The sequence below is a fragment of the Alligator mississippiensis genome, chromosome 2 (assembly GCF_030867095.1).
Source record: "Alligator mississippiensis isolate rAllMis1 chromosome 2, rAllMis1, whole genome shotgun sequence".
Classification (NCBI taxonomy): domain Eukaryota; kingdom Metazoa; phylum Chordata; order Crocodylia; family Alligatoridae; genus Alligator; species Alligator mississippiensis.
The window spans coordinates 8258744-8275671 of record NC_081825.1 but is presented as its reverse complement, the minus strand read 5'-3'; the positions used below and the strand labels follow the sequence as shown (position 1 = coordinate 8275671).

Sequence of the window (16928 nt, the reverse complement as noted above, 5' to 3'; positions counted from 1 at the left end):
AGCCACAAAGTTTCCAGCATTTGACAGCTGTTCGGTGGCTTACAGAAACTAAGTTGATAGTCTTAGGGCTTGTCCATACAGGAAAAATAGATCCCAGTAAATTATTCCACAAGAGGCTCTCTAATGGACATATTTATTCCAAAATAAAAGTGTCTTTTTCCATTTTAAGGGGGAGCTCCCAGGCTTCACATTGAGGCCCTACCTTGTCATGGATTAAGTTCCCCATGGAGAGGCACCTGAATCCTTTCTCCTGTTACACATCTCCACCAACACCCTTGTTAGCAAATCTCAGAAGACAAAGCTGGAATACAGCAGAGACTCCATCCATCTTTTCTCTATGGAGCAGAGTGAAGACACCTAGGCCACATCTACACAAGCAGCAGTCTGCACAGCTGTTACTGCACAGTCATTTAGTACTTGCATAACCAAGTATTAAATGACTGCACAGTAACCAGTTTTCTCCCAGATGCTACTGCACAGTAGCTGCCCGCCAGTGCTACTGCACAGTAGCATCTCATGTAGACGCACCCCTTAGGAAGGAACTTTGCACAGCTGGTACCAGCGCTGTACCTGTTGAGTGATGAAGGTCTCTGATCTCAAAGCAGTCAGCTGCTTGGAATAGAGCTCCATCCTATTTCATTTTATGTGCTCAAATGGCCCTTGTGCCTCGGCATAACTGTAGTTTTTGGCCCTTAGACACAGTAGGCAATTCTGCTCTGAGACTTCAAGCATGTACGCACTTTCATTAGGGCTTCCCTGTGGCCAGGAGGCTATGTGATGAAACAAGGTCATCCAGGTATGTGCATACAGGCAGGTAATCCTTGAAATTTTAATTACAGAAAAATAACAAGTGGGTGTCAAGCAGCACAGAACTCTTCCCACGTCATAGCCCCGACAGCTAAGTGGTTAGGACAGTTACCCAGGAAGCAGGACACTGGGCCCCCTCCTCTCCTCCATGAGGATTTAAACCTGCATCTCCTGCTTTCAGCCAAGAGCTCTTCCCACCAGACCCCAGCTTAGATATTATCCTGACCCTTCTCCAGCCCTCCTCTTGAAGCTGGCTCGCTGGGCAGCCAAAAATGTGGGGTGACAAGGAAAGGAGCATGCCGGAGTGTGTGTGGTTCTGAGAGATGGATGCTGCCCTGGATGGAAGAGGGCTCTAGTCAGCACACTTGTGCCCAACGGGAATTTCTCCACTGCTCTCCACCCATCTTAGCCTACGAATAATAAATGCAAGGTGCAGAGAGTCAGCTTCAAGAGGAGGCTGGGCATTGCCTAGTCTGTGTCTTGGTGGTCTAAATACTTTGCTGGGGAATGCAAGTTCAAAACACCTCTGGTTGAGGCTTACCAAGAATTTAGGTCCCAAGTTCTCTGGGCAAGTACCCTGGGCACTAGGCTAGCGGGCTAAAAGGTAAGAGGCCTGACCCTGCCACAACACAAAACAGAACTCCAAACTCTGCATAAATGCCCCAATCTGCAAGTGTGTGACTGTATGTGTGCCATTTAGGTACATAAGGTGAAACAGTATTTAGCCCTTCTTCAAGTTACAAAAAGAGACACGAGTGTTTTTTCCGAATCTCGTGCTGGGTGGAACAGAATCGCAGGTGGACACCTAAATCCTCTCGGGCATCTCATGTAAAATAAGACCTGGCCCTCCCAGCACAGACATGCCTTTAGTATGGACCTGGGCCGCTTGAAAAGGGTTCTCCTATTAAAATGTGTGCTGGATGGTTGTGTATTTAAAAAAAAAACAGCACTCACATCTATCCAAAAATATATCAAATTAAGTGTTCCTAGAACAGTTTTATTTTGTCTTATGCTTGCTCTCATACATGTCATTCCATCTATAAGCAGACAAGCAGAAAAATAATTATTTTCCAACTATTTGGGTTGGTCTAATAAAAGATATCAGATTCACCCAAGGAACCTTGTCTGCCTAGGTCCTTAGACCAACACGGCTACAGCCTACACCCCTGACTCCATCTATAACACTTTTCAAACAGGTACGTCTTTTATATGCCATCGTCTTCTATCTCAGTATGGAAAGAAAAACACTTGAGTATTTCTGGAGGTGCCAAATGGTTTCAATAAGCATACCTGGGTCTTTGCAGGTGCTCTGGGCCTGCTTACACTGCATTTTCTTCCATGAAACAGCTCTGGGTTTACATCCAATGCAAAGTGTAGTATATCAGGGCATCATGTTATTATATGGTATTCTTCTGTGCTATCTCTCTAAACTGAGCTTAAATTGTTTTGCGGCACCGTACACTTTTAATAAAAGCATTTTACAATCAAGTTTAGTTCTTAAAACATAACTGCACCAGAAGCATGGACAGGATCTAATAATGCTTAGAGTTCCCAGTTTAGGATTTTAAAAAGCTCATCTAAGAAGTACAGACACAGATGCATGCTCCCTGCCCAGGGCAGCTCACAGGAGAAGTGAAGTGATGCAGCACGCCAAGTGACATCTTAGTCCTCTGCTGATTATTTGTAAACATTTGCATTGCCCCACTTCAAAGCAGACTGAACATAATATGCTTATAGAGTCGTGAAGTGTAGTGCCCATTATCCAATTAGACAACCAGCTAGATGCAAGTAATAGCACGTAGGCAGCGAAAGCAATTGCCCGGTATCTGGTCCAGATTTGATGTGTTTCTTATTTCTCAAGCATTTGCAGAAGGGGGATTGGTATTGGTTCAAAGGCTGCTTTGAAGACTGCATTTGTATAATAGTTTAATTTTATTACAAGCCCCGAGTGGCACCACGCCGGCTTCCTCTTGATCTTCTGGAGTCGTCAGGTGGCAGCTGTCCTGTTATGAAAATTGTGAAAAAACTGGTTTAACTCACATGTTTCTATCTCCTGTGTGAATGGGGCAGACCTCATCATCATTCTGGTCCCTTTCCACCTTGGGAAAAAAATCAATGAAAAGGGTAGTGTTCAGATATGACCAATACAGACAGAGGGAGATATTCTTTGCTGGTACTTTGTTCAATACTTGACGAAGGATGTAAGGAACAAATTATTACATTTTTCAGTGCCCTTCACTACATTTTATAAGCAAACAGAAGGAAGATTGTCCAGGTGTAAACACCAGGGGGTGGGTGCAAAGACTGCTCTTAAAGTACATGTTAAAATCTTACTTTCAAAATGAGACATCTTATCAAGTACAGGCCTACAGGGGTCTGTCCTGTGCCTGGGTCTAGTCAACGCTTTCATTAACAAGGCAGGTGATGAAATAGAGAGCACGCTCATAAAATATGCGGATGACAGATTTTCAGGAAGAGCCGAAAGTGGACAGGATCAGAATTCAAAATAACCCTGAAAAAAAAAAATCAAGAGAGGTAATCTAAAATCAACAAGACTGGATTCAGTAGAGACAAGCGCATACAGTGCTACGCCTGGGAAGGACGGATCAGATGACGATCTCCATTGGTGGGGTCAACCTTCCTGGCAGGCGTCCCTCAGTGCCACTCTGATCCCCTTCCTCTGCCTGACTGCTGCTCTGCTTTCTGCCCTGCATTCTCAGCCCAACCTGCTGCTCTGCTTTCTGCTTCCTGCCCTATCTACTGCTGTGCTGCCCGCTCCCTCCCTGATTCGCCCATGTGCCACACACAGCGGCTGCCCGTACCACACGCGGCACGCGTGCCATGGGTTGGTCTCCTCCGATCTAGATCCAAAGCAACTAGCGTCACCAGTTCTGTAGAGAAAGAGCATTTTCCCCTTCTATTATTAGCACTGTTAGAAGTGTTTAAATGGTAGTACTGCATGACTACGAATTGAAAAAGGGAGCCCAATGTGATAGGTATTGCTTAGGAGGACAGGGAACATTTTTATCAAGATAAATTCTGACGGAAAGTACGTGAACTTCATTTGAGAAACCCACAGCAGACAAGCTATCGCTGCATGCAGGTAAGACGGGGTGGGGACTCGGAGGGCGCGACACAACGAGAACTCACTGGTATGGCAGGCCACAAATCAAATGCAGCCACAAAGTCTCTGGTGTTGGTCTGTTGTTCAGTGGTGCATAAAAGCTAAGCTGGTGGTCTCTGGGCTTGCTTCCACAGGAAAACAGCCCAAACTAGCTATTGCACAAGAGCCATTCTTATTGCAGAAAAAGTGGGGGTAGTTCCCCTCGACCTGAAATTAATAGAGGGCTTTAAATTCAGGCTCTGCCTTATTCTGAACAAAGTTCCCCATGGAGACAAGCCTGAATTTTTTTTCCAAGTTACACGTTTCAACCACTCTTGCTAGCAAGACTCAAAGCTGGAACATGCCACGCTCGACCCATCCTTCCTCCGTACAGCCGGCGAAGGCACCCGGGGGAAGAACTTCTCGCTGTCCATATTCAGGGTTAAATCAATGACGGGATCTGAAAAGCTGCTAACAGAACTGTTGCTACCAGCTTTGAGTTCATTGAAAACAATTCAAATTACAAAAGAAAACAATGAAAAGACCAGCGTGCATGCTGGCGAATACAGCTGTTTGAAGTGGCAAGGCACAAATACCACAGGAAAGCTGTCGATGAAACCCTGGAGGAGTTCACACAAGGCGTACAATGCTTCAGAAGGGCTCGGGTGGCATTCGTTCTTAATTGATGTACAGAGCCTAATCCCCAGGGTAAACCAAAAGCAATTGTAGCCTCAACGAGTGTTTCAGGAATGTCCAGATTACAGTTACAAAGGCACAAGCTTCCTCCGCGGACTCAAGATAAAGTCTCCCAGTACAGACATACCCGTATGCAACTGTGCCCTGCCCTCCCCCCCACCAAGCTTTCCTAGTGAAATGTGGAATAATTAGTACTACAGTTAGTACAAAGTGGTCACATTTTTTTTTATTTTTTTTTTAATAAAATTGAACACTCCCGGAGTTTAATTCCCCCTAAGCAGAAACACATATGTTTCACTTGAACAAACACATTCTGTCTCATACATTTTTTCTTATAATTGCACATGAAGACCTTGATGCTTTTCAGTTTACAGGGTAGCTCTCACCTTTCCCTGAGGCCACGTATGCTGACCTTTAAAGTCACCTCCTTTATGCATTTCTAATGCACAACACGGCCAAAAGAAGGATTTCAGCTAGTGCCAACTGCAACATTTTGAGTAATGTGGACATCTGTCCTCTTGGAACCAAAAGGAGATCAAATCCATTCACACTTAACAGCACACGGCCCTCAGCGAGCCACGGGACTGCACGTGTTGTTAATCAACTGCCACTTAGCATCCTTTTTCTAAGGATATAGCAATCCATCTTCATCAAGCAAATAGTTAAACGTTGCCAGGAAAACTGACTGGCATTTTTAATGGTTTAACTTTGCAAGCAATGCTTCAAACATCGCCTTCTGCCACACCTATGTTTAAATGCAACCTCTGACCCCAACGCACAAAAATATTACTAATTTTATGAACATGGGAGTCATTTTATTCACTGCTGATGTGCAAATATTAGGTCTATAGGGTGAAATGCAGCAGGGACGCTGTAGTACATAATGGTGTGGGAAAGGAAGCGTAAAATATCACAATCCAACTAAAACTGCAGGGAGAGTTTAAATGGGCAAAACAGAAGTGTCCAAACTATAATCAGACTAGCTTTATTAAGATCCTAAAATGCAGTGGTTTAGGGGGGTGTCCACACTGGTGTGCAGTGCAGCAGTGGGGGCACCCACACAGCCCAGGGGCCTAAGGCTTGCCCTGGCACGGTCCAGAAGACATGTGGCCCTCACTGGTGTGGCCCACAGATGCTTGTAAGCTAAACAGCCTTGTCATAAGAGAGCACGTAGGCTGCGATCCCCGTGCGACGGAGGGGCGAACGGTTATGGTTCTACTGTAATTCATGCACACATTTCTGTACCACGTGAAAAATGGCACGCGAAGAGGTGTGTCCCAGAGCGGCTCTTACCTCACCTTCTGAAACATGAATATGGCAGTGAAATCCTTTGGGGCAACACAAATGAGAGGATTTTGTGAAAAATGCATTTGAATAGAAGCTGGAAAGATGAAGAAAAAAAATATTACAGCTCTCACTTGCTAATAGGAACAGTTTAGTACTGCCCCTTCCTTTTACTACACCAATATTCAAAGGTTCATAGGGCATTAATAGACATGCTCTGGGAGGCTAGGGGAGGGCACTTTAATTAGCACGGCTCCAAGAACCGCACTAATTAAAGTGCCTGGAGTGTCACGTGCATCAGCGTCCCCACACTGAAATGTCACTGCAGGTGCTCTACCTAAAGCTTCTTGAACCAACTTTAGTGTAAAGCACCCCCGCCACCATTTTTCAGCGTGGGGGCACTGATGCACGTGACAGTAGAGTCTGCTGGAGTGCAGTAATTACTAATTACCACGCTCCAGCAGACTCAATCAAGTCTGCTCCAGCACGCTGTAATTACAGTGCTTTAGAGCAGTCTCTCTGTAGAGGTGCATCAATACATCGGTCCGATATCAGATCAGCACCGATATCAAGAAAATCAACTGTATCGGAAATCGGTTTGACGTGGCCAATAATTTGACCAATAAATGCCCATTCATGGATGCAGCCACAGCACAGCACACAGGCGGCGAGGAGCACAGCCCGGCAGCTGGAAGAACTGCGTGCAGCTGGTAAGTCTGCTGTGGTGGAAGGGGAGGGGGAGAGAAGGAGCACGGGGGGTCAGATCAAGGCCCCTACGGTGAGGGAGGGAGTGGGCTGAGGCAGGCGCTGCCCAGCCAGGGTAGGGCATGGGACGAAGCCGCAGCTGAACCAGCCAGAGGGCACAGGGAGGGAGTGTGGTTCCTGCCATTGCACACACCCCAGGAGGGCCTGGGGGGGCATGTGCCCCCCCCAATCTGTGTGAGGCAGGGTGAGATGAGCTGCCACTGTGGGCTGGGGCCAGGGCAGGCGACAGCAGCGCTGGGAGGGGGACTGGGGGGGAAAGGGGGGGCTACAGCAAATTTTGGGGTGGCTGCAGGCCCCCCACTCTGTAGGCCCCCTTCCAGTGCCACCACTGCCCACCCCAAGCGCAGCCTGACCCAGCCCCCACCGGGAAGAGCCCAGCACAGCCCCGGCCCCAGCCTGCAGCTCACCCTGCCCTGCACACCAATCTGGGGGCACAAGCCCCCCCATGCCCTCCCAGGATGCGCACAGCGGCGGGAGCCACCACCCCCATCCCCGCAACCCCTGGACAAGCTGCAGCTCCGTCCCACGTCCCACCCCGTCCCGGCTAAGCAATCCCTGCCCCAGCCCCTGCTCCAGCCCCAGCCCATTCCTCCCTCACCGCAGGGTCCTTGATCTGCCCCCCGCCATGCCTCTTCCCTTCCCCATCCCCTTCCACAACAGGCTTACCCAGGGGCAGGCAATTATTTCAGGCGGAGGGCCGCTTACTGAGTTTTGGAAAGCCATCAAGGGCCACATGACAGGCAGCCAGGGGCCCTGCGGGCCGGACAGAATGGCCTGGTGGGCCACATCTGGCCTGCGGGCTGCATTTTGCCCACCCCTGGCCTTACCAGATGCACACAGCTCTTCAAGCTGCCCGACTGTGATATGTTTTCCAATATGTATTGGCCAATATGCCTCCTTAAAAATCAGCTATTGGTATCGGCCCCCAAAATCTCTATCTGTCCACCCCTACCTCTGCACATGTATAGAAGCCCATAGTCACTGCTGCATTTCAGCACCACTGCTGCAAACTCTCTACTGCTCCCCTTCTCTCTCTCTCCTCCACCCTTCAGCCACCCATTTTCAGTCTATACCCCACAATTAGGGTCTTGCAACCTCACAAAATATGTCAGCTAATGAGATCTTCAGGGCTGGAATCTATTTTATGCCTTATAATAACAGCTCCGAACAAAACATCAGTGCTTAACAGTAATAAACCTCTGACCATCTGCTTACCATGGCAATCCTGGTCCCACTTCCAGCACTGTCTGCTCCTTGGCTTGTATGCCCCAAGCTTTGCATTGGTATGCTGCTTGTCTAAACTCTAAGGGTCGGAGCCTTTCTTCTTCCCTGCTTACCAGGTACCATGCATATGCAGGGAACTCAATGAATATCAACCCTTCATGCCAATCCTTATTAACACATGAACCTAACAGAATAAGGGATGGGTATAAAAACATCACTCCTCCAATCCCTCCACTTCCTTGGTTCTGCCAAGGATCAGTGAACTACTTTACAACCCCATTTCACCATGTGGGAGGTACAAAGTGAAAAGGGGCTGAACTGATCAGTGTTAACAATGGGCCTGAAAATCCTCTGATAGAAAACTAGCTATGATAAAGCAGAAAATCCCACCAGACGATGCGATTTTGCATCGTGCTTACATATTAAACTAACTAGAGCAGAATGGTCTTTTTGTTCAGCACCTAGCACAATGGAGCCCTGCTCTTGGGCACTCCCACAAGACGCCTGAATCATTCATCCCCACGTGGTTGGCAATGTGCTTAGTTTGCTATGAGTACTGTGTTTGATGCACAAGCGGCTCAGCTGTTTGCTGCAGCTCTTACTTGGAAGGGCGCTGTTTCTCCACTCAGCCGGGGCTCCTCGGTGCTCACATGCAGCTAGCTCCTCGGCGCTCCTGTGCAGCTGTTGGTCGTCATTAAATGTACTCCAGGCTACTTCACAAACCCTTCACCTTTGCATGGCGGTAAGGAACCTAACCCTGCAAAGAATCCAGGATCTACCATAATAGCAGCCTATCGTCCTGTCTCTGAGCCTGGCCAGCAACACAAGACGACACACGAAACTCCGAGTTGGACAACCAAAGGATCATCCGATCTTTGACTAAAGCAGGAGGCTCCTACCTCTCGGGTGCCCTTTTCTACCTAACATAACTGTCGATGTTCTCATTAGCTATACGCATTATCTATACCTAACCGTTACATTTAAACGCTTACCAAATTCTTGGTTTCGACGATTTCCTGACAGCAAACTTCTCAGAGCAGTGATGCCTAAAAATCAGTAGTGTCCATTTTAAATTTGCTGACTTTCCAGTTCACCCAAACATTCCTTCACGCCAGTACTATCCAAAGGTGTCAAGAGAAACTTTCTTTTTATCCTGTCATGTCCCTATTTCCTTTTAAATTTAGCAATCCCATTCCTCGCAGTCTCTCCATACGGGGACGTTGCTTTCTGCCTCTACCTATTTTCATCACCAGTCGTTCAATACCTCGGTTCTGACATGGAGTCATCACAAACGAACACGGCAGCTCAGTCGAGAGCATCTCAGGGGATAACATAAGGACGCTATATTTTCAGTATTGCTTTTTATCTTATTCCTTACGCCACATAACCTTTTCGTTGCTTTTTTGACTTGCCACTGCATACATGCAGAGTTGAGATTTACACTGAGCTGCTTACAGCAATAATGATTTATTTTCCTTACTAGTTGCACAGTACAACCTAGTAAGAAGCATGAGTAACACGAGCTGGCCTTTTCAATACACGTCACCTTGCATTTCTCCGCAGCAAATTTACATCTGCCCCGGTACAAATTTGTTGAAGGAGTTTTGCTCGTGCTACTTGAACTTCCATGAAACCTTTTTTGTAAACTGAATTTTGCACCATCTGCAGATTTCTCTCATCTTGAATTGTATCTCCTTTTTCCGATCACTGTCACATTAAACACTGGCCCTGACACAACCTTGGGACGTTCATTGCTAACTTAACTTTTGAGGTGGCAAAATGTTAATTGTTCATACCAGGGGTGTCAAACTCACCCTACCCCCACCCAAGCCAGATATGAGCTCCTTCAAAGGCCAGGTCCAGACTTAGTGGTGGCAACAAGAGTAAATGGCAGCAGCAGTGTCAAGGTAAGTGATGCTGGGTAGGGACAGCCATCGGACACACTCCTGTCACTAAAAGAAGGGACCCATTGCCTTGAATTCTGCAGAAGGGTCCTCCACCCCAAATTGCCAGGTCCACCAGGAGCCCCACAGGCTAGAGAAGATGGCTCCGTGGGCCAGATGTGGCCCACGAGCCAGATGTTTGACACACATACTATGCTGTCTCAACCCAAGTTGAAATCATTTAGTTTTTCATTTGGTTTTCTTAACAGCTTCCTAAGAGGGATGTTAGGCCAGAGTTGCGCATTTGCATTCTTCATAAGTTCAAAAGTGCAATCCTGGAGACCCTTGCTCAGCTGCTGCTGATGGCCACAAGTTCCCTAGATGCTCAAGACACTTCATCTTTGCAATACTAAACTGATCCTCCATGTGTTTTTCTCAACCGCCTAGACCAAGCCGCACGCTGCAAATTGCAAGACCAAGGTATTATTCTCTGCCTCATTCAGAGACCTGCCGCAGCTCCAATTGTCAATAGCTTCCTCTCCTTTTTAGAGGGTCAGGCGCACTCACGAGGTGTTTATGGTTCTCAGACATACCAAGCAGGCGCACAACTTTGCATCAAAGCAGTAAGAACGGCAAACGAGAGCACCTCGGCATATCAGATCTCACGTGTAAAAAAAACCAAAACCTAGCATTCAAAAGCAGAGGTTGCTTTTACAAATTTAAACCTGTATGTCCAGAGGGCAAGAGACTGTAACACGAAGCAGATTCTTGCACAAGAAGAACGTCCTGATACACTAAATATACAGGCTGAGATGTCTCTCCCGCCTGTATAGTGCTCCCGAGAAGCATGCCCTGCCCGGCTATGCCACCCCTGAAAGAGATAGGGAAGTCACTCATGCTGCTCTCAACCACTGGAGAAAGATCTTGCAGGGGATCTTCTGGACTACATTTAATGTCTCACTTCTGGGCTGGATTTATGCAAGGTGAGAGGGGAATGCTTCTTGCTGCTGGAATATCACAGGCATTAAAAAGTCAAACCCATCATAATGTACAAGGCGTTCTTGAAAAGCCCAGATCCATTGCTTTAACATGCTCCACTTATTCTGCAAGATGAATTCTGCTGAGCTACACTAACTACATGGGGAGAAAAAGGACTCCCTTCTCACAAACCACAGGTTTAGGATTGGGCTAAAGATTACAGGACTATTTTGTAAGCTTTCAGGTCTCTGCAAAAATAGCATTGACTATTCTCTCCACAGCTCAGCTGCAAAGTAGCTGCAGCTCAGTACTTCAGAGATGACCCCAAACCTTACAAATAAAAGCTTAGATTTTTTTTCTCCGCAGCATAAGACCAGCCGCACATTATCTTGAACATTTGCGGCATTTCAAATATGGCAGTAACTTATTCTGATGATTGAAATTTAACTAATTCCAGTGGGACCTCTAAAAATGTCTTTAAAGAAAAGAAAATAGCAAACTGGGAACAATCAATTCTTCTGAAAACCTCAGCAGCTATTCACGATTTTACATTTAGTTGTCAACTAGAAAAATAAATGAATATTGTCCATTTTCAGGGTTTCAAGTAGTTTTTCCTTCTGCAATTTTTTAACTCCAAGAAGGAGAAATCTTCTGTAAGCCATGGATGTCAAGCATGACACCACATTTTTAAAGCAAACCCTTAAAAAGTTAGCAAAAGGACTTAAACATAGGATTGATTTTGAATTCATGAGGTCAGGTGACTGTCTAGCATTCAAAAAACCAGTGCTGCTCTGCTGAAATCAATGCAACTGCAGTGATCAGAACAGCTGCAAATCTGGCCTGTAAGTCCCAGTTCTGCCTGTGACTTACGTGGCCTTCAACTCTCTGCCTTAGTTTCCCTATCTGCAAAAAGGAGATAACGCGTATCTCAGAGGGCGATGTTGAAACTATCCTCGAAGAAGAAATCTGCTAAACCAAGGCCTTGGGTATGCCCGCAGCTCTGTGGCTGCAGAATCTCTCCTCCTAAGTTTCAAAACATAAGGACGCCTTAAAAGAAAAGTTTCTCGTGTCCGCGGTGTTGAAGGTAACCTTGAAAGCACGAGTCCAAGTCCAAATGAATGCAGTGCTGTCTTCTTGAGATCTGCCGAAAACCTTAAACAATGGCTCTGGAGAGTAATGAACTACTCAGTTCAGCTCATTGATTAAGCCTAAAGAGGTCCATTTAAAATAACTGGCATTAAGGACGTTGCTGCTGATCAATTTAGAGAAATGCCCAGCTCAAGTGCTTATCTTTTGCAATCTTAAAGCTGGATCCCATGCCCTCCCAGGCACTAAACAGCCAAACCACTGCCCATATCATCTCCCCTAACACCCGCGATGCAGATTTAGGTTGTCAACAGAAAACACTGTGGCATATCGAGAGCTGACAGCGTGGGGAAAACACTAAATACAGTTTATTGAAGATGCTCCATTTTTCAAAAACATTATGTTAACAAAGAGGCGCCAGCATATCCAATAAACCTCTGTTGCCAAAAGCCTGCTTTGGTGCTGTCGATCCCACAGAGAAAATACAGCTAACATTAAGCAAGCTAAGGATCCTATTCTACAAGCCGGATCCTCTACAGAATGGATCACTTGAAGGGAAAGGGATCTCGGGAGTTATTTAATCTGCTGAATCTTTATCACGGGTTATACAAAGAGCTGAGGTTTGGCTTTCGGAGCCTCGCTGAGCTTGGAGATTTGGCCATTTGAGGAACCGCAGGGGCTTCCCAAAACATGTTTACACATCTGCAGGGCATTGCTGAGACATTTAAATTCACAGACAGTCCCACGATGGCATTTTTTTAGAGCAGACCCATGCTTCGAACAAAGCCACCATACTGCAAGGGTGGTATCTGCCATCCAACTTTTATCTTGTAAGTAGTTTGCATTACCCATTACAGTATTCCTGGAATGTGTTGCAGGAAATACCATAGTAACAGCAATCTGGAAAGACATTGCATGCTGGCTATTCAAAATTCAAGTATTGCTTTTATGTAGAGTCAAATATTCCCCCCCCAAAATAGATAGAAAACACCTGAACTCCTTAACGGCAAATGTTTCAATGAGAGGTACCCAACACTGATACAATGTCAGGGAGGAGGAAAAGGGGGAAACAAAATGGATTTTAATTTGCTGTTTCAGCAAAAAATAAAAGCAAGAAATGTTTTGGAAACAACACAATGTTTCGCCTTGTATTTCCGCAGCATTTTTCCAGGCGCTGCCAAGGCAGCAAATTCGGCCAGTTGTTAGTCACAGCAATAGATCTAGTTTAACCCAAAAGCACTGGGGGGGGAAAAAAAACCTGGACTCAATTTCTTCATTTAAAAGGATCTGAACCTACATCTCTTCACTCCCACCACCTAACGGGCACCTAACGGGCACTCCTCTTCATGCTGGCTTCCTCTGCATGGACCTCTTAAACTTTCAAAGCAAGGTGACCCAGGTTCAGGTCTACTCTCTACCAGATCCATGTCAGGAAGAAAAAAAATTGTCCCTCCCGGCCCCCCAACTTTGGCAACAGAACCAAGAAGGCCAATTATTTGTACAGCTGCTAATTTCCCTGTATTTTCATTGCCTTTTGGAAAGGGAAAGCACAAAAAGGATTGGTATTTGTGGCCATGGGCAAGGGTATAACTACATTTATCCATGTTCTGGCTGATTAATTGTGGCTGCACAGACAAAGAGATGTTGTTACATTTGTGAATAAAGCAGATTCTTTTTAATGCCTGTTACAAGGCACTCAGATCACGGGGCAGAAGCAATTATGTTTTATTTTGATATAATGAGTATTCACACAACAGCAGCCAATGTACGGTTGACTTGGTGCTTTAACAATCAGGGATCAAAGCTCCTGAGCTTGGGACAACTAGAAATCTGAAGGCGCAGGGAGGCTTTCATTTAAAAAATAAATATGTTTCCAGCGATTTTTTTTTTCTCTCAGCAAGTTGATCTTGGAAATGTGAAGTGATATAAATCAACCCCTAGAGCTGAAAAAAAAAAACCATGTTACCAGGCCCTCCTTTTGCAGCAGACAGTAAAGATGGGTGAAAAGATCCCCTTGCACTCTTAATGTTCAACTCGGTTACGTACACCACAAAAGTTATCTTGCAAACCCTCTCCAAACTTCCTAAGCCATCCCTGTCTGCATCAGACAGGAACGTGTTACGACAAAACACTGTCTCATCAGCTAGCCCCAAAACACTGGCTCTTGCTTAGACAGATGAACAAATCCCAAGCATGTACTTGAAAATCAGAAGGGCCTATCAAGGAGCCTGGGAAAAGCAGGCATCCTGTCTGCCCAGCACAGACGTTACTGAGATCCTATGGCAGGGGTCAGCAACGTTTTTGGGTAGAGTGCCAAAAACACCTGCAACCTCGACGTGTAAGATGTTGGCACGCCAGGGGCAGACGGCGGGCGAGCTGTGATCCTTGTGCAGCATCACAGCCCCGACCCCTTCCCCAACATCCGCCCCGAAGTACACGTGCAAAACAAAATGCCTTCGCGTGCCGAACTGGCACCTGTGCCACAGGTTACCTACCCCTGTCCTATGACACTCTTCAAACTGGAAGTCCCTCCAGATTTCTCCATCCCAAGCAAGCTGATTGTTATTTTCTTCCCCAGAGGTGGCTGCATTTCAGCAGTACCATAATGAACTCGTTGCAGTGCCGTGTTATCCTTCAGCAGGAATGGTTCTTCAGAGATGAAAATGCTAACATCCCCCAGCAGCTCCATCCTGGACTGGCAACATCAACGGAGGGGCAAAAATCTCTGTCCAGTCTTAAACTACAGTGCGTGAGTATGATGGTCTGCCCGGTCACTTTACCGTAACTGCTTCAAGGTGGGCGCATCTACACCTGCACCGTTACTGTACAGTAACCGAAAATCACAACGCAGTATGGGCACACGTCTACATGTGCGCGCCTGTACAGCACAGTAATTATGGCGACTTATGCCAACTTGGGAGTAAATTTGCTACATGCATGATGCAGGTAGCAAATTTACTCCCAATAGTTACTGCGCAGTACGGACGCCTTACTGCACAATAACCCTGTTTGTGTGGGCTGACTTGGGTGTAACTTTACTCCCAAGTCGGTGCTCAGTAAATGCATGTGCAATAATTACTGCACTGTATATGCACGTGTAGACATGCCCTGCGACAGGGTATAAATGGGTGCTGTGAGGGGGGCAGCAAAGTTTGGGAGTGGCTGATCTAGCGAGGTAAGGAAAGAATAAGGGCTACCGTCCTACCTATGATCCTAACTCCACTGGGGAGCATCCCTGCCTCACTGCCTCCATCTCTCCAACTGAAACACAGGGAGATCTCTCACCAGCCACAGCAGGATGCTGTAAAAGCCTTAACTTGAGTTTGCCTAATACTTTCAAAGAGAAAGGGCTATAAGAGCAAAGTATTATCACTAAGTCAATAAACAGAGCGTGTAAAAGTCTGAAAATACACACCGTTCTTACACAATAGGCTGCGACAGACCAAGGCAGGCACTATGTCCTTAACTCGACCCGTCTGCTTACTCTCAGAAAAGTACGCTCCCTTACATATTAAGTAAGCTTCGGATCAGCAGGGTGAAGTAAGGACAGAGTTCTGGCCTCAGACTTGCGTTTGTGGCAGATCAGGAAGTGAACATGTGCGATTCGATGCATATAATTTCTGCTTTTCGACCTGGACCGGCGTCGCGAAACGCAAGGCGAGGATGGGATGGGATCATCTCCACCTTTGCCTCGATGGCAGATCGGGAACGAAATAGGAACGCGCGCGCATCAAGGGCTTTCCTTTTGTTACTGGAGTTCCTGGAATAGGAGATTAAAGATCAAGCCGCGTCAGAACGGCAGATTTCGGGCTACGTTCAGATGGACCGTCGTCACGACAGCGCCCTATTACCATCATCCCAGTCCCTCCAGGGCAAACTCTGGTCTCAGCTGACCCAGCGCAACTGGGTTGAAGGAGAAGAGAAACTAGCACTTGGGGCGAAACTATTATAACACTCACTTGTCGGCCGGCATAAATTTGCACCCTGTTATAAAATCGGCAGAGAAGAGACCCGGCCGTTTCGGTGAACTCGACCTTTGTCCACCAGAAACTCTTCGCTTAAAAACAAATCCATCCATCCATCCCTCCACGTGCGCACAGACGTGTATCGACATAAAGAGGAGACGGCGCGTGTCCTGTACCCGCTCGGCAAAATGGCACGACGCGTCTTTTCACACGCACACACACAAAAAACCCCCCAACAACAACAACAACAACCACCCATCCCCAGCCAAAAAGGTGAATAATCTCATGAGTCCTTTCCTTATTTCTATCAGGGTTAAGCAGGGAGCAGATTCGCAGCTTCACGGCGGCGTCTCCTGGCCGGGGGGGCCGGGCGCTGCACCCCTGCAGGGGGGTCGGGGGCCACCTTTGTCTGCGACACACACCTCTGTATGCATGCATGCACGCACACAAAGGGGAGGGGAGGGGAGGGGGGAGGCAGGTGTCTCGTGACACACGCACACACACGCGCGCGCGTGGGCGCGTACCTCTCTCTCGGTGCGGAGGCTGGGCTGCGCCTGTGCGGCTCGGCTGGGCTCGGCTGGGCTCGGCTCGGCGGCGCCTGTCCCGGCCCGTGCGGCGGCGGCTGCGGCACTGCGAGCCCGAGCGGCGCCGGCCTGCTTTGCAGCCTCCGCCTCGGCCACGCCCCCCCCCGCGCCACGCCACGCCCCCCGCCACGCCCCCCGCCCCTCCACAATAGCGGCGCGCACCTGCACGCGGCGCCGTCCGTGCCCCGGCACCGCCGGGCCGGTCGCCCGCTGCAAGCCCTGCTCCGGCCTCCCTCACATACAGCACAGCGCTCGTGCAAACCTCCAAGGGGCAAGTCAGCCCCACACGATGGCTCCTCTGGGGGTCCGGACGAGGCGAACGCAACCAAACAGGGCGTAACGCACAACCAGTGCCCAAAATACACATCCTGAGCAAGCCTTCCTTTCTCCCCTGTAACAAGGGGACGTCCTGGGGATGGTGTCATCATTGGCTCGCCCCTTTGTGTTAGGGCTAGCCGGCCCCTCGCCTCGCCTGCCATGCCTTGATGTTAACGATTAGCTGTGAATCAGGCCCGTTTACTCGCCCCGATGGCTAGGGCCTATATACACAGCT

The 16928-nt window shown here is 47.7% G+C and overlaps 1 protein-coding gene across 3 annotated transcripts in view; it reads right to left on the bottom strand.

Moving 5' to 3' along the window:
* The window catches only part of SMOX (spermine oxidase), a 68945-nt gene extending 52509 nt beyond the window's left edge, over positions 1–16436 (bottom strand). For 2 of the 3 annotated variants that reach the window (XM_014597101.3, XM_014597102.3), the window contains exon 1: positions 16316–16436. The gene's annotated coding sequence lies outside the window, so the exon portion shown is untranslated. Of the gene's footprint in view, positions 1–2847; positions 2870–16315 lie in introns of those variants that run through there. The other variant, XM_019495640.2, reaches the window with a different exon arrangement.
* Positions 16437–16928: the final 492 nt, after the last annotated feature.